The sequence below is a fragment of the Triturus cristatus genome, chromosome 10 (assembly GCF_964204655.1).
Source record: "Triturus cristatus chromosome 10, aTriCri1.1, whole genome shotgun sequence".
Taxonomy (NCBI): Eukaryota; Metazoa; Chordata; class Amphibia; order Caudata; family Salamandridae; genus Triturus; species Triturus cristatus.
This window is the reverse complement of record NC_140593.1, coordinates 839,384,888-839,407,916: the sequence shown is the minus strand read 5'-3', so window position 1 is coordinate 839,407,916 and position 23,029 is coordinate 839,384,888. Positions and strand designations below refer to the sequence as shown.

General features: G+C 44.8%; 1 long non-coding RNA gene across 9 annotated transcripts in view; it reads left to right on the top strand.

Annotated features, from left to right (window-relative positions):
- Nucleotides 1-21,991, top strand: part of LOC146790108 (uncharacterized) — a 117,317-nt gene extending 95,326 nt beyond the window's left edge. For 4 of the 9 annotated variants that reach the window (XR_014969532.1, XR_014969530.1, XR_014969529.1 and 1 more), the window contains 5 exons: nucleotides 4,569-4,617; nucleotides 20,450-20,556; nucleotides 20,678-20,769; nucleotides 20,870-20,957; nucleotides 21,635-21,991. This is a non-coding gene — a long non-coding RNA (uncharacterized LOC146790108). The other 5 variants (XR_014969535.1, XR_014969536.1, XR_014969531.1 and 2 more) reach the window with 4 other exon arrangements.
- Nucleotides 21,992-23,029: the final 1,038 nt, after the last annotated feature.

The following is a 23,029-nucleotide window of genomic DNA, read 5'->3' as shown; positions in this document are numbered from 1 at the left end:
TATATTCAATGACACTTGCAATATGGCGGACAGGATATCCGTTAGGCTGGTAGGTGCCGCTTAAACGTAAAGATCTCAGAGCGAGGAAACTGGGTTGGTTCAAAAACAGAAATTTTATTTGTTATCTTCAGATCTGTTGGAGCCTGTTAGAACAAAATAAACAGATTACCATACGCTTTGCCTCCAGCGAGCCAATACTGAATGACCTACAGCAGTGATACTCAAAGTAAGGCCCGGGGGACAAAGCGGCCATCCTGGCTTTTACATGCGGCACCCTGGTTCAAAGAAGCACTGGGATACTGTTCATTCGACTCAACCTAAACATGTTAAATAAATGGACAAGCATTTGTTTAAATGTTAATTGAATCTTGCTGCATATATGTAAAATATGATAAAGTAAATTCAAAAAGTGCATTTCATTAAACTTCAGAACCCTTTCACCATAGTACATCAGGTTATATCAGTGCATTGAGAAGAAGTTTTGAAAAGTCAGTTTTCAAACATAAATTGAGAATCATTCATGCTTCCACCCACCCTGACAACAATGCCAGTAGTGAACTAACAGGCAAGTCAGTTATGTGCACCCTGTGGGCAGCCTGGGTTGCTATTTGACAGAAGCAACCTTAAAGTTCATCAAATCAAACACAGCAGGTTTTGTACAGCACAAATTCTGAAGTCTTGTTGTTGGAGGTCCTCTAATATGTTATAATGAAGTAAAGGGAGGGAAAATGAAGTATAACAATTGCCTAGGATCCTACAGCTTGATCAGGTGGAGAAGCCAAGATTGATCCAGATTTTCTGGTTTCACATTGTCGAATTCAGCCACTGCATGCTTCCCCTCCCCTACTCCCACCTTTTCTCCCCCTCCCCCCTCAACAGCCACCCTGCTGTCTTCAGTGCCCCCCGGCCACATCACAGACTGAACTTTTTGGCCCCTGGAAAAACATTTGCGAGTACTCCTGGCCTACAGAGATTTCGCTGTGAAAAATAGACCACTAAAACTACCAATGAAAGTGTCCCTGGGTAAGTTAATTATAATATAGAGGTAAATTGACCCAAGTGGGGCAATAAAGGAGTTAAAAACTGAGGTTTCAATCTAGGTTTTTATGTTTCAAATTGGTTTAATTTTTTTCAGACACATGATAAGAGTACAAACAGAATGCTTTAAAGTCAAAGGCCTGTCCCCAACTGGGGTCAGGCCATGCAAAGTGCAATCTTCTGAATAGAAACGATAAAATCAACTGTGGCATAGTCACAACCTCTCCGTCTCTCCATCCACACCCAACCCATGTTCCCACAATTTGTAAGTGTGCTCTAGGTAGTCCAAACCCTCTGTAGGTCTCTAGCCCCAGTCTAAGGCCCCCCAAGCACTGTGTGAGTGTTGCCTCCCATGGCAATCAGGCGCAGCAGTCTCATGTATTTGGGGCATGTCTGTTTGTTAAACTCTGTGGACAGTAATGCGATGTATGGGCCCACAAGGCTCGGAAGGCCTCTGGATTATGGGTCACCACCAGTGTCAATTACCCATTACTCAAGATGCGCCATATTTTATGTAGCTAAATTGTGAGTGAGTTTTGCCTGGAGCGCTGCGCCTAGCGCTAACCCAATATGTCGATTCCTAGATTTTAGGGAAAAAGTCAGGGGATTGGGTGGGGAGCACCAGGATAATGTAGGCCAGGAAGTGGGGGAGCTGGGTGGCAAATTGGGGATCTATGCCCGTCAGCACACCGTACCAGAACAGAATTCCCTTTGGACATATCCACAAAAGGCGCAAAAGTGTACCTGTCCCTTCGCAGCCTCCCCAGCAATTCTGACTGCGGGTGGGGTTTTTCCCTGTGTAACCTAACGGGGATAAGGTATCAGAATGCTATCTTATTGGCCGTTTCGATGCTTTCTGTAATGCATGCTGTGTGATGTGCCCTGTGGTAGATTTCTCCCATTCTTTATGTGTAAAAGGTCATCCCAGATCTTGTTCCCACTGCCTTTGACCTTGTGTTCTCTCCTCCGCGTTGGGCTGTGTCAGAAGGGCGCACAAGTCGATGATATACGCTTATCTCCAGCCTTTGTTGAAAGACATTTTTAACAACCATTGGCATAGCAAATAGGTCTTGCCATTAGGACCTTATAAGTGGACTACTGTTAACAAGTAGGCAGTAGCACTTGTCAAAAGGACAGCTCGCTAAAAAAAACATATGAAAAAGCGGGCGGACCCCAGATTGAAAGCGAAAGCACCGCACGTTGTGTGTAGATAGTAACTTGACTTGAGGAATGCAGCTGCCACCCTGCGAGCCGCTGCTCGCTCCCGAGGCAAAACGCCGTGGGAGTGAACATTACAAAAGAGGTGGGACATGCACCTGCCTTTAGCATATTGCTTGCTTTCAGTTGCCCAAATGGGATGGGCCCATCTGCATCAAAGAAGTGCTCAGTGGACCTGCAGCCAGAACGCTTCCATGCAGAGAAGGCTGTAGGATGGAAGCCTGGGGAGAAGTCCTGGTTATCCAGTAGAAGTGTCAGCGGAAGGATGTCACGCCTTTTTGAGTGGCCACACTGTCCCAGACCTTAAGTATGGCCCTGGTGATGGTGAAGAGAATAGGCTCAGGCTCTTTGTTTCTGTTGTAGCCAGGGTATTTTGCAGAGGCGTTTCCCCGCTATTGCACGGTTCATAAAGCATCAGTGCTTTTCGGTTTGCTGGCAGTTCCTCTCCACCAGGAAGTTGAGCTCTGCCAGCTGATAGTGGGTAAAGCTAGGGACCCCCAAAGACCCACTCTGCTACTGGACAGTGGATCTGGTTGCTGTGCGCTTCGATTCCCAGACAAAGCAATAGAGCTAGGTCTGGAGTGATTTGAGTATGCCAGTGGGAGGAGTAAGTAGAAGAGCCTGGAAAAGGAATATGGCCTTGGTAAGAGCAGTCATTTCAAGAGAAGTGACTCTCCTCAGCCTGAAGAAGCTGTAATGTCTCCACTGGGTGAGGTTAGCCTTAACCTGGCAGATTAAGGAGCAGTAGTTGATGGTTATTGTGCTGATGGTCATGGAAGCAATCCATACCTCAAGGTAAGAGATGGGAAAGTCAGCCCATTTAAAGGGTAACAGGCAGCTAACTGCTCCTGTAGGTGGGGTAAAAGAAAGATTAGTGGCCTGTGACTTTTGGAGATTAATGCTAAAGCCCAAAGCCTTCCCAAATTACTTGAGCTCTTCTATGAAGGACAGTTGTGAATGCAAAGTTGAGTGCCACTAGGACATCATCAGCATATAGGCTTACGGTATGCATATCTCCCACAAATCGCATTTAGGTAACACACGGGTAATTCCTAGCTCTTTGTGCCATAGATTCCATAGATAGGCCAAACAGAGGACACAGCGGACACCTGTCACATCCCTCTGTGTATGGCGAAGGAGACCGAAAGCCTAGGATCATTGTAGCTGCTCAGTATTCAATGCCGGAATCCACTCCCAAAGTCGAGTGGCCCAGTGTCGCGGCCAGATATGGCCAATGTACTCTGTTGAATGGTTTTTCTGTATCGATGGCCAAGAGCATCACCTCCTGCCGAGATCGCTTGGCTTCATCAACGAGGTGTAGGATTCTCTTAGTATTTTCACTGCACTATCGGTGATGGATAACCCTGGCTTGGTCATGTTCCACCAACATTGGCATGAGGGGGCTCAAATGGGCTCCTAAGACATCAGTGAAAGGTTTGGCATTAATGTTTATAAGTGAGATAGAGTGGTAAGAACCATAGAGAAGTTTGTCTTTCAAAAGTTTGTGAATCACTGAGAATGAGGCCTCCAAAATGGAGCGGGAGTGGGTACCAGTATCTGCAAACATGTCTGGTGAGGACTGGGGCAAAGGCCTGGCAGAAGGTTTTATAAAAATAGAAACTGTCAGTGCTGGGGGACTTTGTCAGACCTCACCATGCATTCTTACCTTAAGTCCGCAGGGTTGTGTTTTGCAGAGACGTTATGGATCAACTTCCCAGTACCCTACCTTATAACCAGTGTATACAGTTATTCAGTAGGGATACGCGGTAGGGTTCGGGGAAGACGCTTGAGGATTCTTGGTTGTCGACCTGCGAGGCAACAAGAGCTCAATTTCAGTATGTTCTCTGTAGTCTAGGGCTAGTCCCTCCCTTTACACATGCGCCAAGGACCCTCTAATAAGGAAGCTTTCCTACCTGCGAGCCAAAGGTAGTAGTCACAGCGTCCTAGTAGTCTTGTGTACTAGGAATGAAGGATGGGTAGTGCTGTAAAGTTGTTCGGCGTAGTTGTACCTCACTAGGCCACTTCAACAATTTCGCTTGTTTTCTGCAAAGCTCTTATCTTGTCCATCACTTACTAAATTCTTTCACATAAAAGAAGAAGTCAGATACCAAAGGAGAAGAAGCCAATTTCGATATGCTTATTCTAGTGTTCCAAAAAACAAGGTCTCTGTCTTTTTTTTTCCTTGGTTCTGTGTTTGCTTGCACCAAAACGGAAGTTCCAAAATTATTTCAATCACTCTTTACAGGCTAGTCTTTCCTGCATAGGGTGCCATATAGTACAAATATTCACTTAGCTTTTGTCTTTTTTTCCAGGATTGATGGCAAGAGGAAACCGAAGACTGAATCTCTGCGTTGATTTCAGGCGAGTTGCAGCGTCCCTAGCAACAGACCTCATCCGGGAAAAGAACGGAAGGCTAAGCACCTTCCAGAACCTGGGTGTGCCTTTAATGGGGGCGCCACACCCAAGATGGCCGCCACGTCGACACACGTCCTGCGTGCGTGACGCAGCTTCCTCTTGAATGATTTCTTGGGTATATTGCGGGCAGCACGATTGGCTTAGTTTTAGAGCATCCTTCCCCTTCGTGCCTGACAAAAAGTCTCAAAAACCAGTCAGACGTGAATCTGCCCAATAACTAAGTTGTCCAGGAATTTGCACAATAACATGATTGTAAGAAAAGTCCTTTAGTCCCATCAATTACAGGAATAATGAGTAAACGGCAAAGTTCAACTGGAGTAGAAGTTTATACATCTTCACAGCTCAGTGTACAAACATTAATGCCTTAACGTTCCCCCTAACGCTCACCACCACCCGAGCCCCGGTGTTCAAAACAACACACCGCGTGGCCTCCACGAGCAAGATACAAGAATGCCCGTGGACACCACGCACCATGAACAAGATGCCAAACCACACAGTAGAATATGTATACAACACATCTCCCCCCCCTTTTTTTTTTCATTTTATTATTTAATGAACTAATCCATAATATAATCCTTAAACCTTCCCGGACAATGGTGTTCACGTTTCCCTCTAGAAAAATCCCTTCTCCAATGAGAACAACCTGGTTGTTGATCATACCTCATTTCATTGTGCACATTATCCAATCGTGTGTCATTTGAAACATTCCTAAATGAAATGTCATTGCTTACATCATCTAAACACATGTCATTGGATAGATTCCCAGATGGTTGTGTAGGACCCTTAAACACAGATACTCTATTCAAATTCCAAACACTTCCACCCTCTATTCTCACCGCATTACTAAAAACTTGTAGAACTCTTTTTGGATCTGACCAGCTTTGGGATCCCTTAAGGACATTCTCTTTCTTGTTTATGCGAACCAAATCACCAACCCCAATTTCTTGTGTGCTCATTGAACCTCGCTTCTGGTCCATAACTTCTTTCATTTTTTTTTTATACTCATTGACCCTTTGTCTAACTATATCATAATCAATAGCAATCAACTTCTTATCATCCATACCTTTCTTTAACCACCACGGAACCAAACAAGTACTGGGTTTCCGTCCTCTCAAAAGGTCAAATCGACTGATTAAAGTTACCGAATTAGGAGACGTCCTGAATGTTAGTATCATGGACTGTAAGGCATTGCTCCAATTAAGTCCACCCTTAATAGCGAGTTGAATCGCTTCCTTCACCACACGATTAAAACGTTCCACTTGACCATTTGACTCTGGATGGAAGACTGAGATTCTCCTATGAGTTATGCCACATTTTCCAAAAAATGACTCCATTTCTCTGCTAATAAACTGGGGACCATTGTCTGTGACAATCTCATGTGGAATGCCTTCCCTACAAAATATGCTATCCAGAAATTCAATAACACTTTGTGAAGTAACTTCCTTGACCATCTTGATTTCAGGCCACTTTGAAAAATAATCAATTAAAACAATTCCAAAACATTTGTCCTTGGGCAAAACATGAAATGGACCAATGATGTCGAGCCCTAGTTTCCTCCATGGCCCAACAGGATACTCCACAGGACAAGATTCAACTCTTAAAGGCACAGCAGATTTATCGCTATTCGAACATTTGTCACATTTGCGTACAAAATGTTCAACAGCAGAATCAATACCAGGCCACCAAAATGCTTCCCATATTCGCCTTCTAGTAAATGAAACTCCTAAATGTCCCTCATGACCAATTTCCATAATGGTGTTCCTAAGAGAAAAAGGAGGGATTATTCTGTCCATTCTTATAACCAACTCATTCTCAATAGCTAATTCATCATGAATCTTGGAATAGCTCATCATATCACCAGATAACTTCCTTACTGCCGGCCAACCTTGCACAATGTAATTCTTAACAGTGTTCAATTCATTATCGTTTCTCATTGCTTCCATCCAAACATTCTCATTGAGACTTGCCTTATCACCATGTATAAGATTGATATCATGTGTCGTGAAAGCGACCTCACAATCATCCTCTTGATAATCCTTATCACTCTCCAGAGGTAACCTGGACATGCAATCCGCATGCATATTCGCTTTCCCCTGGACATATTCAATGTGGAAGCGAAAAGATTGTAATCTTGATGACAATCTGGCTAACCGTGCAGACATGGATCTACCACCACCGGGAGACATTAGGAATACCAATGGTTTGTGATCAGTTTTTATTATGAAATCAGTTCCCCACAAGAAACTTCTAAAATGTTCTGCTCCCCATACGCAAGCAAGTAACTCTCTTTCAATGACTGAGTAGTTCTTCTCTGCATCTCTTAAAACCCTGGACGCATATGCTACAATCCATTCACTGGAATTATCTTTCTGTAATATTACACCTCCAAGACCTAGATTACTTGCATCTACCATAACTATGCATTGTTTTCCCGGAACAAACGGTTTTAAACACGGTGCATTAACTATAAATGCCTTCAATTTCCCAAAAGCCTCAGTCATGTCACTTGTCCACACAAATTTTGCATTTTTTTTCAGCAAACACCTGAACGGTTCAGTCTTCATAGAATAATTAGGAATGAATTTAGCATAAAATTCAATCAATCCAAGAAAAGCAACCAACTGTTCTTTCGAGGTCGGTAAAGGAGCATTGGTAATGCTCTCAATGTGCTTATGTTTTGGTTTAATTCCCTTCCCACTGATAGTGTGTCCTAAATATTCCACTTCCTTTGCTTTTATTTTGCATTTATCTAACCGAAGAGTGAGACCTTTTTTTGCTAAAGCTGCAATGACGTTATGCAAGATCTTATCATGCTCCTCATCATTCTTCCCATAAACCAAAATATCATCTTGGAAAGCGATGGCCCCTGATAGCCCTTCTAGAGTTTCTTTCATCAACCTCTGGAAAACAGAAGCAGCACTAGCCAACCCAAATGGCATACGACAATACCTGAATAGACCTTCTGGTGTAATAAACGCCGTATAATTTTTTGAGCTGTCAGAAAGGGCTACCTGGTGGTACGCACTTGCTAAATCAATACAGGAGAATACCTGCGCATCAGATAGGGTGGAAACCATCTCATGCAAATTAGGAAGAGGATGTGCATCTACCCAAATGACCGGGTTCAAACTGCGCAAGTCCACACATAATCTGACTTCCCCTGAGGATTTGACTGAAATCACGATGGGAGAAACCCACGGGGAAGACTCTATTGGTTCAATAATGCCATCATTGCAAAGATTTTTTAACAAATTCTTCAATTTATCTCTGTATGACAACGGCATATTTCTTACTTTTTGACGTACAGGGATGGCATTCTCATGGAGTTTAATTTCATGTTCAAACCCTTCGTATTTCCCAAGCTTCCCACTGAAAACACTAGGGAATTCCTTAATAAGCTCATCCACAATGACCGACCCATGGTGAACTTCAGGGTCAACAACAAATACAGGAGGATTAGCTCTGGGATCAAGTTTGATGCTTAATTCGTGTTGATGTGGCCACCCTAAAAGTGATTTTCCTGACTTTGCCACATAAATTTTACTGAAAGTGTGGCGTCCTGCAAATTTTATATTCGCATAAAAATAGCCAATTAAGTCAATTTTGTGCCCTGTATAACCCCCTGGGGAAACATCAGGATCAATAAGTTCCCTTTTAGGCCAATTTTCATGAAAAACCTTCAAAGAAATGATAGAATACCAAGCACAAGAATCAACCAAGAATCTCAAGAAGACGCCATCAACAATGATGAGACAGGAAGGAAATTTCAAAACTTTGTCATCACCACATACATTAATTACAGTATTAATTTCATTTTCATCATTGTCATAGGGCGTTTCATAATCATCTGAAAACTGTATGTAATTTACTTTCTTTGTAGCTGTTTTGCAAAACCTACTGAAATGACCTTTCTTATTACATTTAGAACAAACTTTCTCAATAGCTGGACAGCCTTTAAAATTTGCTAGATGACTGTTGCTTCCGCACCTAAAACAAAGTAATAATGAATTGTGTCTTTAAACCCTAGGGTTTGGATACTTGAATTTGTTCCCATTTTTTGCAAAATTCTCAGATCTTGGAGTAACATTTTTTTTTTGTTTGTCACCATCTTTTAACTCTTTGTTGACACTGAATACATCTGTTTTTTCATTGCCTCTAATTTCTTTTACGAACTCTTCAGAGTGTTCAATGGATTTTGCAATGTCAATAGCCGCATTTAATGACAAATCAGATGTGGACCATAGTTTTTCCTGAACTTTCTTGCTGTTTGTACGCATTAAAATTTGATCTCTCAGTACTTGTTCGTATGATATGTGTTCAAATTTACAGGATGTTGCCAAAGACCTGAGTGCTGAGACATAATCTTCAATAGATTCATCACTGCGTTGTTTACGGGAGTAGAAGATAAATCTTTCCATCACTACATTTTTCTTTTTCCCAAAACGTATATTAAGCTGTGTCGAAGCATACTGGTAGGCATTAATTCTCCCAGGACTGATTAGCGCAGGTAAAGTTTTAAATTCTTTTAGACCAAATCCACCTAAACAATGTTTTAATAATGACAATTTCCTTTCTGGTTCGCAATCATCGCCTTCTAAGACCTCCGCATATGCCAAAAATACTGGTTCCCAAACTTCCCATGGCATGGGAGGATCGCCAGATGACGATAGAAATGAGGGAGGAGATACAATGCCAGACATGTTGCACTATAAGCAATAAGATGAACTATAAATTTGATATGCAAAATAGTTATTATTTTCTAAATAAACCAATAAAACTCATGGCACAAAATAAAACTAACAAGGTTATGTTAAAGTTATTGTAACTCACAAGTTGTTTGTCGATCTTGTAGGTTTTTTTTTTTTTCATTAATGTGACCAATTAATCACCCCCCAAAAAAACTCCATCCTCTGAAATACGTTCAAACCTTCCTGTCTTTCAGTTAAACTAAAACTGACTTAAGACCCGTGAATGTTGTGATGAATCAGGCAGTCCCGGTTTCTGTGTTGAATCAGGCAATCCGGAAACAAGGATGTGTTTGCAATCCTGAAAAACGACGTGACGCGATGATACAATGCGCGCATGCGCATTGACGTTGGGAAAGGAATCGGAGTCAAAAGAAAACAGGTCCGAAAATTCTAGTGCAATGGTGAGTGAAACCACTCGTTTTGGCCTCAATTTCCCATTGAATGGAATCTCTGCTGCTTCCTTTACGCTGACCAACCGCTTCCCTATCGCGTTTCTCCCAACAATTCAAAGCTGTACTCCGTGAACGTCAAACGGCATCTCCTGTTAAGTGCTCGTTCCAAGACTGCAGAATCACCCCTATAATTTCACACTTGTAATCGAGCGACTTGAAATGTATTCACCAAAATTGATAATGCTGTCCTTTTCGAAATCTTTCCTTCCGATGTCAGTTTCAGACGGCGTTAAAGCAAAACTAATCCTTTAAATTTTCCAGCTTAAATATGCGTGGGCGCGTCCATGCCCGATCGTCGCCAATGTAAGAAAAGTCCTTTAGTCCCATCAATTACAGGAATAATGAGTAAATGGCAAATTTCAACTGGAGTAGAAGTTTATTCATCTTCACAGCTCCGTGTACAAACATTAATGCCTTAACGTTCCCCCTAACGCTCACCACCACCCGAGCCCCGGTGTTCAAAACACAACACACCGCGTGGCCTCCACGAGCAAGATACAAGAATGCCCGTGGACACCACGCGCCATGAACAAGATGCCAAACCACACAGTAGAATATGTATACAACAATGATAGCGCTAAAAACTATAGTACAAGAACATAATACCCAACATTGTGTTACACTTGTTCGCTTCGCATATTCAAACCTAAGGTCGTGCTGGGCGCACGGGACAGGGGTGGGTTTTCTCAGTGGGCATATATATATATGTATTGGGAATCTAAATGGTTTCATGATTGTTCCTGACTTGGGTCTATCCTGGCAACGCCGTACAATCTAAGGAAGTTTAACAGGAGGGATGAAATGGGTTGGCTTGATAATTGTGACAGACTTCAGCAGTTTCAATGGTACAGTATATACAGAAAAGGCAGCAAGGGATGCTTAAAGCCGCAACACCTTTCAAGTCACCTAGTAATTGCCAACAATACAAAGATTATTTTCTTGTCTGGATGCCCACCTCCAGGATCCTCTGCCAAGAGACCCAGAAATTGTTTTTTAACACAGATAAACAAAGTACAGAGAGGCAAACCCAAATGACAGGTAAGTAAACAACAATTGCGATTCCACAGAAAGAGATCAGGGGTCTTCAGTATCTCTGTTGTTTCTTTTTTATTTTCAAATGGTTGAAGTAAAACACCAACTTGTGCAGCCAGCGCGTTTTACCCTGAATAGGGCTTCATCAGGGAAGTATTTTGAATATATCGAGTAGTAACACAACGACTTTTAAGCGATGTTAGGAAATGGCTCCAATAGTAGGCATAGTGCCTATCCATAAGATGTTGTGGTAAAAATTGAAGCAACAGTATGTAAACAGGTAGGATTTCACTGTGTTAAGTGAAACGGTGGCCTTATATTCAGACGTAAGCTAGAGGGGTATAGCAGGTGGGGCTGCAGGGAGGGTTGTGGACAGGCACGCAATTACCTTGACTGCGAGGCATAACTGCCCAGACCGCTAAACTGCTGGGCGTCCTGAGGAGGTTGGATTGGCAGTCGGTACTGGGCACCTTTACTGAAACTGTCCTTGAACTGCTCGAGAGTTGAGTCTATCTTATTCTCAAACAGGAGTGTCCTGTTGAACGGCATTTTGAGGCACGATTGAACACTGCCTGAAAAATCTGAGGACTGTAGGCAAGCATGGTGGTGAATGGCGACACTGGGGCAAATGGCCCACCTTATGGACTCACTGGTGTCCAAGCCACAATTAATTTTGATTAATTTTGATCTAAAATCCCACTTACATTAGCAAGAAAAAATTAGCTTACAATGAGGAAACTGTCAGTACAAGGACTCATGCGTAGTGGAATTCCCTGCAGCCTTTTGAACTCTAAGGTGAGCCGTATACGGTTTTTGTTGAAGGTGCTTTTTAAAAATAAAATCTTTTTATTTGTATATCAGATGAAACAATGCCGACAGCATACATATAATATACTCTACAGGAAAAACAAAATGTGTTTCTTATCAACAGAACACTATTTTCCCCCCTTTGTCCAATTGTGGTATATCACATTCTCTGCATATTTTTACAAACATTATTTCTGTCCACATTTTCCGAATGTACGATTTCCATGTATCTGGTATTTGCTTTGGGCTTCCAGGACCCTCATTACGCTTCTTGACTTAAGGTGTACGTGTGTGTTTATATGTACGGATGTGGAAATAGATTTTTCCTAATGGCCACCCTATCCCTCCTCATGATTCTCTTCCCGTCTATTACGTTGTTAAGACGGAGTGGTCAATAGGTATGCTTTCACTGGGTCCCATATGTCTCTTGGCCTTAACGTGGGTGGAAGTAGCTCCACATATATGAATGACTGATTATGCCAGAATACAAGATCCTGAATCCATTCTGTGAATTTAGGTGCTCTTCCCTTTCCCCATCTGCAGGCAACCCTGCATTTGGCAATTAACAACCCCAACACTATGTACTTCCTACATACTGTCTCTACCTCTGCTGTGTATCGCAGTAATGCTACAACTGGTGATGCATGCAGGGGGATCCTATCTTATGCGCCATTGCATTGACTACCTGATGCTACTATTTATTAATTTCTGGACATTCCCATGACAGATGTAGAAAATCCGCAGCTTCTTTCCTGCATCGTTCACAGCTGACACTATCTCTTGGTTTATATTTGTATATCTTGACCGCGGTATAGTATAAGCGATGCAGTAATGTATCACGCGGAGCCTACTGTTGGCTGGTATGTGTCCTGTCTGTTTATAGCAGTATTCCCACTGTTTATCTGTTATGGTTACCCCCAGTTCGGTCTCCCAGTGTGTACGCAATCTCATTTGGTGTGCCTTACGTGATGCGATAGATGAGGGTACATGCTGTGGCGGGTCAGGCTTCAATAGCGCATGCAGTGGGGGCTTAACTTGTGGCTCCTGCGGAAACGATGAGGTGGCAGCTTTCAAAATTTGCCTGAGTCTAACGTACATAAATAGTTCCATAGTGGCGGGTGTATTCCCTTGGAAAAATTGTTCCTTTGTCCGGAATTTGCCAATTTCATAAAAATATATTTTTTATTGAAAGAATCAACATAAAACACTACAAAGCAAGTACAGTGTGGTGCAGTCATCAACACTTTTCGGTAATCGCAATATATTAGTACAGTAAAAGACAAATGGCCGCACAGGGTCTACAGTGTAATCACATGTTTCATAGTTCCCATTATATTCAAAACATTAAATGTCCTCATTATCAATCGCCAATGAGGGAGGAGCACTAAAAGGGGTACATAGCACACCTCTACTCTCATTCCAGGGACTCCATATTTTTGTACATTTATGCTGGCATCCCCTGCTCTCATAGATAACCCTCTCCGCCTGCATACACCAAAACATATCTGCCTCCCAGTCAGTGTATCGTGGCTTGACCACTCCCTTCAATGTTCTGGCTATATTGCGCTTCGCCACCATGCAGCCCAAAGAGACCCACAACTTCTCAGTTCTTGACAAATCTGTAGCTTCCCATATATTTAGAAATCAAAGCTGGGGGGAGATGTCAATAGGTGTATTACATATCCGGGATAAATCAATCAATCAGTGGTTTATAGAGCGCGCTACTCACCCGTGAGGGTCTCAAGGCGCTGGGGGAGGGGGGAGCAGAACCGAGTCAGTCAAAAAGCCAGATCTGGAGGTCCTTCCTGAACGTGTGAAGGGTTGGGGAGCGTCTGATGTTGACCGGGAGCTTGTTCCAGGTCATGGCTACGATGTAGGAGAAGGCTCTCCCACTGGTCCTATTTCTGCGGATGTGGGGGACTTCTGCAGGGCGAGGTCGGCGGAGCGGAGGTTCCTCTTGGGTACGTGGAAACATACTCTGTCGTTGAGGTATTTGAGTCTGATGTTGTTGAGGGATTTGTAGGCGTGGGTGAGGAGTTTGAAGGTGACCCTCTTTTTTCGACGGGGGAGCCAGTGGAGGCTTCGTAGGTGTTGGGTCATATGTTCGTGGCGCAGTGTCCCTAAGACGAGCCTGGCTGCGTCGTTCTTGATGGTTTGGAATTTGTGTAGAAGAGTTTTGTTGATTCCGGCGTAGAGGGTGTTGCCGTAGTCTAGTCTGCTGGTTATTAGCGCGTGGGTGACGGTCTTTCTGCAGTCGGGGGGGGGGGGTCCACTTGAAGGTCTCACAAAGGATGCAGAGGCAGTTGAAACTGGTGATGATCTGGCGGTTCATGGAGAGGGAGGAGTCTAGGATTATGCCGAGGTTCCGAGCGTGGTCTGTCGGGGTGGGTGGGCTCCCGAGGGCAGAGGGCCACCAGGTGCTGTTCCAGGGGGAGGAGCAGGGTCCGAGGATGAGGACTTTGGTCTTCTCAGAGTTGAGCTTTAGGCAGCTGTCCTTCATCCAGGCTGCTACGTTTCTCATTCCTTCCTGGAAGCAGAGTCTGGTGTCTTCTGGGTTCTTGGTGAGGGAGAGGATGAGCTGGGTGTTGTCGGTGTAGGATACGACGTCAAGCCCGTGCTATCTGACGATGGCGCAGATGGGGGCAATGTAGATGGTGAAGAGTGTCGGGCTTAGTGATGATCCTTGGGGTACTCCGCAGATGATGTCAGTGGGATCGGATAGGGGGGTGGGGGGGGGGGGGGGTGGTTGTCTGATTCTCTGGGTTCTGCCGGAGAGGAAGGATTGGATCCAGTTGAGGGCAGATCCCTGTATTCCTGAGCTGTGGAGTCTGGTGGCTACCGTGCAATGTGGGACGGTGTTGAATGCTGCGGAGAGGTCTAGGAGGATGAGGGCTGCAGTGTGTCCTTGGTCTAGCACCATGCGGATGAGGTGGGCGGTCTCCGTGCTGTGGTTGCTGCCGAAGCCAGGCTGGGATGCGTCTAGGATGGTGTTTTCTTCGATGAAGGCGGTCAGCTGGGCGTTCACAAGTCTTTCAGTGACTTTGGCTGCGAAGGGGAGGAGAGAGATGGGCCGGTAGTTCTTCAGGTCAGTTGGGTTAGCCGTTGTTTTTTTTAGGAGGAGTTTCACCTCTGCACGCTTCCGTCGTCTGGGCAGATGCCGGATGTGAGGGAGGAGTTGATAGTCCCTTCTAGTTCTGGTGCGATGATAGCAGCGGCCCTGTGGAAGATGTGGGGGGCAGGGTTCCGTAGGGGCTCCTGAGTGTGTCTTCTTCATTGTTGAGGAGATGAGCTCGACGGACGCGGGGGCCCAGGAGGTGATGGCCGGATTCTCGGCGGTGGTGGGAGGTGTGGTGCTGTCTTCTGATTCGCTGAAGTTGTCGTAGAGGGCCTTGATCTTCAGGTGGAAGTAGGAGCTGAGTTTGTCGCAGAGTTCCTGGGGGGGTGTGATGTCTGTGGTTTCGTAGGTGGGTTTTGCGAACTGCTGAATGACGTTGAACAGTTCATTGACGTTGGATGCGTTAGTCTCGACTTTGTCTCTAATGAAGGTCTTTTAGGTGTCCCATATACGCTGGTGGTAGTCCTTCAGGGCACTTTAGTGGTTGCTCCGTGCTTCCGTGGTCTTCTGGTTCCACCAGGTTTTCTCCAAGCGTCTTCAGGTGCGTCTGGCTTCTTGGAGTTCGGTTGTGAACCAGGTGGCCTTCAGCGGTCGTTCTTTGGCAGTGCGGCGTAGAGGTGCCAGCTTGTCGGCGCAGCGGGAGACCCAGCGGTGGAATTCCCTGGCTGCGGAGTTGACGTTGGTCGAGGCATTGCAGGGGGTCTTGGAGGAGGGCAGAGTTCAGGTGTTCCTCAGTGACCTTACTCCAGTTCCGTCGCGGCGAGCTTGAGTGCGGTGGTGGTGTTGAACGTGAAATGGACGCAGTGGTGGTCTGCCCAAAGGGGCTGGGTGGTGTGGCTGAAGCGGATGCTTGATCCTCACGCAAAGATGGGGTCGAGGGTGTGACCCGCTCTGTGGGTAGGAGTGCTGACGAGCTGTTTCAGTCCTAGGTTGGCGAGGTTCTCAAGGAGTGTGGTGGAGTCGGGGTCCTTGCTGTTTTTGAGGTGGAAATTCAGGTCCCCGAGCAGAATGTAGTCTGTGGAGGTGATGGCGTGGGGTGCGACGATCTCGGCGATGGTAGTTGCAGGCTGGGCGCGGAGCCTGGCAGTCTGTAGATGAGGGTGCCGCGAAGTGCGGTCCTGGGGCTGGCATGGATCTGGAAATGGAGGTGTTCCATGTTGGAGAGGGGGGTCTTCGTGCTGGATGTGGAGAGTCGGAGGGGGGTCTTGTATGTGATGGCGAGGACTCCTCCTGGGCGATGTGGGCGGTCCTTTCTCTGGATCTTGTAGCTGTTGGGGATTGTGGTGGCGACGTTGGGGCCCGAGGTGGCGTTGGTCCAAGTTTCTGCGAGGAATGCGACGATGGGCGAGAGGGTGTCGATCAGGTCCCAGATCTCTATGGCGTGTCGGTGTACGGAGCGTACGTTGAGAAGGATGCAGGTCAGGGTTTCAGTGGGTCGTTCAGCAGGCGGTCCTTCTGCGGCTGCGGGTGCCATGTCGACGGTGAAGGATCTTCGGCAGTGTCCGCAAGAGAACTGCCCATGGGTCATGGTGGGCGAGGATCTTACGCATTTGGTGTGGCCTCTGGAATAGAGAGCGTGGAGGGTGGCTGAGTCGTAGCGGTGGGATCCAGGAGAACCAGGGTTCCTGGCGCGGACGGGCTTAGCAGATATAATCTTTCCCTAGTACTTCTGGAGCATCGGGCATTCCAACCATTGGTGTAGGTAGGTACCGGTGTGACCGCATCCTCGGGGACAGACCGGGGAGTCTAGTACCCCCATCTTAACAAGTGCTGAGCTAGTATAGTAGGCTCGGTGGATGAGTTTGAAACCAGAACGGATCGCCACCTCGCAGGGAGAAGCCAGGGCTTCCCACTAGTCTTCATCATCCAGGTCTCCTACGTCATGTACCCATTTTGCACGAGTTCTATCCTGGGTATCCGGCGTGTTAAGGATTTTATGGTAAGTCAATGAAATGGCTTTTTCTTGGAGGTAGTTGTCCAATAGCCTATCTTCTAAGGGCGAGGAGACCAGCAGGTCTGTTCCTTTAGGGATCGCTTTATGTAATGAGCTACAGGCCTGGAGGTAGCGAAAGGTTCCCCCCCCTGCCCCTGGCAATTGGTAGTCTCTCTGCAGGTCAATAAAAATTCAATCATCCCACCCTTTATTCACATGTCCCGACCCTCGAAAGGTCAATCAGGTCCCATTAAGGTCCCCCCATTGTTGGATCTTTTCTTTCTTCAGCATGTTCCTACATGCTAGTTCGTAGGTAACTTTTAGGTCGCATGATATAGCAGAGGCAGCCGAGACGAGTATAGTATTGGTACATCCAACATTTCGGCCATAGATGACAGCTAAGTATGTGACTGCAGTGCGTAATAATGCGAGAGCAGTACGTTAAGAAGCTACTTAAACAGGAAGTGATGACACAAAACTTGGTCTGGCGAATAAGCAGGTCGGAGGTAGCGGAAAGGAACGCCGTATTCATGGTGAGTTGCTATCACCAGAAAATAAGTTTATTTAAAAAACGTTGTATAGCAGACATCGTAACCAGGTTAGCTAGTCTATTATCACGTATTAGTAATAATAAATTATAAGTGGAGGATAACGTACACGACAATATGGCAGTCATAAACGATAGTTGAGTACGGGACGGCATTGCGTTAGAATGTGAGACGAGCACGTAAAGAGAATATTTAAACAAGAAATAAGAATAGCAGGCCTTAATGGGGGAGGAGCCAAGATGGCGACCGGAGCAGACGCTTGAGCGCCCGGCTCCGTCGGCCCTTGGCCTCGGACTATCATCCTGACTCCTATCCTGTCCGATTTTCGAGGTGCAACGTGTGCGACGACGCGCTGACTGCGCCGCCGCTTTCCCGGAGTCTTAGCCCGCCCGGACGCCGGAGTTCTTGGTGCTTTTGTTCTCCGCACTGGACCCCTGCTTTATTGTGGCCTTGGCCGGCCCCCTGGAAGCTCCGCAGTTACCGGACCCGCTAGCGTAAACCTGAGCCCCGCGGTCCCGGTCCCACCTCACACCACGGACTGTCGCCGGATGAGCCGGGGGAGGGACGCCCGGACACCCCCTGCACCCCGCACCTGATGGGCTGGAGCTATAGGGTAAGCCCCGGTGCGGCGGGTCTCCTGCCCCGTTCTGTGGACCGCGCTGTGGGAGGCTGCAGACCCCCTTCTTCTATTGCCTAGTCGGCTGCAAAGAGAACCCGAGGGAAGGGCAGCGATTGTTGGCTTTTCCCTGTTGCGGCGCAGACCTGAGGGGAATTGCCTCCTTGCTACGACCCCCCCCTGGCCACTGTACCGTTCTGCGGTAAAACATGGCGTTGATTGCCTGCTCGCGGCTGGGGGATGCTACTCCGGTCTCGCCCGCTGCCCGCTTCGCCCTCCCTCTACCAGACACCAGCTCCATAGTGCCGTCCCGGATTGCTACCGATGTGGGGGCGCAGCCTCCGCTGACATGCGGCTCCGTTCTGGCTGCCCTGCGGGACTTTCGTCTACAAATGTGTCTTGGCTTGCAAGCGCTGAGTGAGCGGTTTGACTCCATACTGTCGGCTGCGGGTCGTGAGCGCCCCGTTTGTCATCAACAAGGCGTGGGTCTGCCAGTGCTTTTGTCCTCTTGCGGGGACGCAATGGCTGTTTATGATCGTGCTACACTGGTGCCTGCATCTGGCTTTACCGGCACCCAGGATCAATCGCTCTCCAGCTCAATTGCGGATACTTTGTCTCCCCGTTCATTGCTGCCTGCTTCGTTGTTGCCTGCCTCACCGTGCCCGCAAGAGTATCCAGCAGAGCGACACCTGACGTCCTCGAGGAACCGTTCACGGTGGCCTACTGCTTCTTTTCTGTGGAACTCCTGTACTTTACATGCCAGGTCTGGACTTTATGTGGTGCACAAGGGGACCTCAATAGATGGTCGGCGGCCATTTTGTGACTCTACTTCACCATCTTCTCCCAAGCGGCCATATTGTCTTTGTCTGCACGGGGTGCGGGGCCTTCATGTAGGGGCTGGGGTAATCTTAAGCCCGCGATCGGGCCAGGGCTAAACTGATTTATATCGCCATGGTTTCACGGATGGGCTGGACTGGGACTGGAACTGTTTGCATATGTTGTGCGCACTCGTCGCGGTTTGTCCGCCTTCATTTAAATTGTTGTGACACGTTATCTTCACACGACCGCTTTTGGCGTAGTGGGTTCTCAGTGTGTGGCGGCCATAGTTGGCCGATGGTTTCGGGCGCTCTGGGGTAACGTAGGCTCCTCCCCACTTACCTCTCTGTTCTCTTATTTTTCTTTACTCTATTCCTACTCTCTCTCTTGTCTATATTTCGGGTTCATTGGGCGACAGGCACTATGCTGGGGGGGGGGCAGGCCGTAGCCTCCGCATTGGTGTAGGGTGGGGGGGTAATTCACTGTTTCTACTTAGTTCTATGGGCCTTTTTCTTTTAGGTTTCTGCGCTATACTTGTTTCGATTCGGGGTCCGGGTGTGGGGTGGATTGAGGGGGGGCGGCTCTGGAGGGGTGCATATTTACTCATGTGACTATCCTGTTATATAACTGCATCGCCTCACTGCCTGAGATTTTCCTTCCATGACCGTTTTAATGATGCTGCTGCTCTCCCGTGTGGTGAAGCTATCTTGCGGACTCGAATTTCCTTGGTTCTTATTCTTTACTGATTTTTTCCCCGATAAAATTATTTTGAAAACCTTAAAATTAACCTTCACTTCTCCTTCCCCTGGTGTCAAGGATCTCTCCAGTTTATACCTCATGACTCGTTGCTAATCTTGACCGTGGATGCGCAGGGGATGTAATGTTTGTACCAGTGCTTAACCGTACCGTGGCCGGCCTGACGGTTGTAGGCCCGTATTTGTTCTTTTCATTTGCACAAATAAAGGTTTTAAAAAAAAAAAAAAAAAAAAGAATAGCAGGCCTTGTTTGGCGAAAAAGGAGGTTCCAGATATCTGTAAAAAACGTCGCCCTTATGGTGAGCCTCTATCACAGTGAATATGTCCGCATAAATAGCGTTGCACTGGGGACATGACAATGCGGTCAGTTAGCGTGAATAAGTATTGTTATAACCAAAGCATTACAGAAAACTAAATTAGTGGCAAGTAATGAAGTATAATCAATATGTAGTAAATACAACTTGGATAATGGGTATTCTTAAGGACAGCCTTTTGTGTATTAGTCTAAACGAAAGCATTCCGTTGTCATTTAGATATGGACGAGTATATACATCCGACACTATGTAGCAAATGAGAAGAAAGGGCACTTTTTAATAAAGTTGTATGTAAGAACGGATGGGAAAATAGTTGCATTGTAGTATTTAGAGTTTAGTTGAGTCTATATATTTAGTGAAATAGAGTAATAAAAAAATAAGGTTCAGTTTTAAGCTATATGACTATCAGAAGACACATCTCAGGAGTATCCAAATTCAAAGTAATGCAGAGTTGGGAATATTAGATATACATAAAGCAAATTTAAGGCACGTGGAGAGATATAGAAATGTCATACAAATACTTGTAGATAACAATTTGGTTGTATTACATTTAGAAATGACTCACGAGTAGAGCTAATTATTCCCTCCCCCCTCCTTCTCTCCCTTTTTTCTTCTCTCTCTGGTATAACTTTGTGTTTATAGTGGCCTTGAAATAGAAAATCAGAGTTATGGAAAAAGAATATGCGGATTAAAAATCATAAAGCAAATACCAGAAGAAGACAAGTAAACGGCTACACATGAAACTTTAGGTAAATGTACATCACATATTTATTGTATAGTTAGTGTAATGAAAGCTATGTCGAGTAATATACCATTACATCTAGGTGCAAACATAGGTTTCCATATTTCTTCTTTTATCTGTATATATAGGATTCTGCAATCTTTGCCAAACGGATTGATATATCTGGGGGATATTGCAACGAATAATTAAAGTACAAGCAATATGGTCCTGTGCAAGCGAGGTGGGTACGACAGAATTAGTTTAATATCGATAAGACTTATTAGAATAAATTAAAAAGAACAAAAATTATTTAACAAATAACTTATGTATTAACATTTCAGGAAAGATGTATATATAGATACAACAGGCTGGTGATATCTACAACTAGATAGAAGATAATTCAACAGGAGGCACGCAAAGCGTCCTAAAGTAAGTAATAAAGTATAATAGTGTCGGCACTTAAAAATAATGTGATAGTATGATTGCTATAGAAAATAGCGGCTCCACACATTGTATTCTATGCTTTTCAGATAAATAAATACGTTGGACTCATCCACATATCCTGAATAACAGTGGAAACATTGAAGAAATATCTACTTTTAGCATAAGGTTCCCCAACATATGTGATTATAAGAAAATATAGAGATTCAAATCTCAATACAGTAAATAGCATAAAATCAGAATGATACACTGACAATATAACTGTGATATGTTATATATACCTAAAGTAAAAAGAATTGTGATGTAGTAGACCATAATTGGAAAGTCGATTGGATAAAAACCTCAAAGGAAACTGGAGTGATTTACTATAAGAATTGAGTAAAGTATTCACTCTTGCCGTTTTGACTGCATCTTTGTAGTCGAAGTTAGGGGGTGCAATAATGAATGCAAAATGTTAAACATCGCTCTAGGGAAGAATATATCGTCATGTTGATCACAGTGACCTCATGCAGGGTTATTTGACTTCAGGTATCCTAGACCTCATTTTCAGGAGCATCATCTGATTGTTTCTATGTATATATATACCATAAGTAATCAGTTTTGGCGCACTATTAGCTCAGGACGATAATCGTTAATTGTATATAAATTTTGAATTTTTATTTTAGAGTATTCACTGGTAAAAGAAAATCCTGAAGAAGGCATTTGCCGAAACGCGTTGGTGGTATTCCTCAAATCACTGCCAGTGTTTTATTCATATTAGTTTGATTTTATTGTGAATTGTGGTTTGATTACAACATGTGAAAAATATAATGTGTTGCTATAATTGTCATCTCCGCATTGTACTGTGATCAAATCAGTGTAATATAAAATGTAGTCAATTTATTTATGTATCAAAAAAGATTGTTTGAATTGAATTTGCACGAATAATCAATTATTTATAGATGAGAAAAGAGATAAAATTATAAAAAGATTAACATAAAAGGAAAAAAAATATATTTTTTCAAAAAATAAAAAAAGATTACAATCAATTCACTTTGTGTGTTATATTATATAGATGTAAGTCCTGAGCTGCGCCATTCTCATGCTATTCTAAAACAGCACTTTACCAGGTGCAACCCTTCTTTTTCCAATATAGTTTAATTCCCTGATAGGGTTATCCTTTGATTCAGGGGCCCGTGTGTTTTCAAAAAGAAAACATCCAACATTTCGTCCAGTCTTTGCCATGCCATAACAGTGCATGCCACCGTTCTGGGGTCAGCATTCTTAACTTTGGGGTATGTTGCAATGGCTCCAATTAGCAGTATCGGCTCCAAATATCCAGATTGCAGTGCAAGGTGTGGCTTCAAGGGGGGGGATGAAACCAGTATCTGGAAAGTGTGCTTGTGCACAGAAATAATACAGTTCCAAATCGGGTGCTTCAAACCCCCCTTGCAAAAAAAAGGAGAGAGTTAATAGTTCCCACTTTATCCTAGGTTGTTTGCCGCTCCATACTAAGTGGATCATCTGTGTTTTCGGGGCTGTGAAGAATGGTCTACCCGGGTTATATGGGATGTTAGTAAATAGATATAGTCACTTGTGAAACACCACCATTTTAATTAAGGAAATACGCCGTGCCATAGATAGGGGCATGGTTATCCAGCGTGTGATAGTCAGAGTTGCTAGTGTTGACCCGTAGTTGGTGCATATTAATTCAGTCTTGTCTCTGTTGATATTAATACCTAGGTACTTCACTTCCAAAGCACACCATTCTAGAGGGAAGTCTAGCAAGAAGGGTGTGGTAGCGTCAATGAGGGGGAATATGTGAGATTTACCATAATTAATTTATAATCCAGAATGTTCTTTAAATACAATAAATTCACGCAGTATGGGGTTTAAGATTTTCTGTGGATCTCTGAGATATAGTGTGACATCATCTGCATAGAGAGCTATTTATGTATGCCTGGTGGGTTATCGGACGGCTCCCACTTTGTGATGCTGTCTCAATTTAGGTGCTAATGGTTCAATTGCTAGGGCAAATAGGAGCGGGGATAAGGGACATCCTTGCCTTGTACCACAAGTTA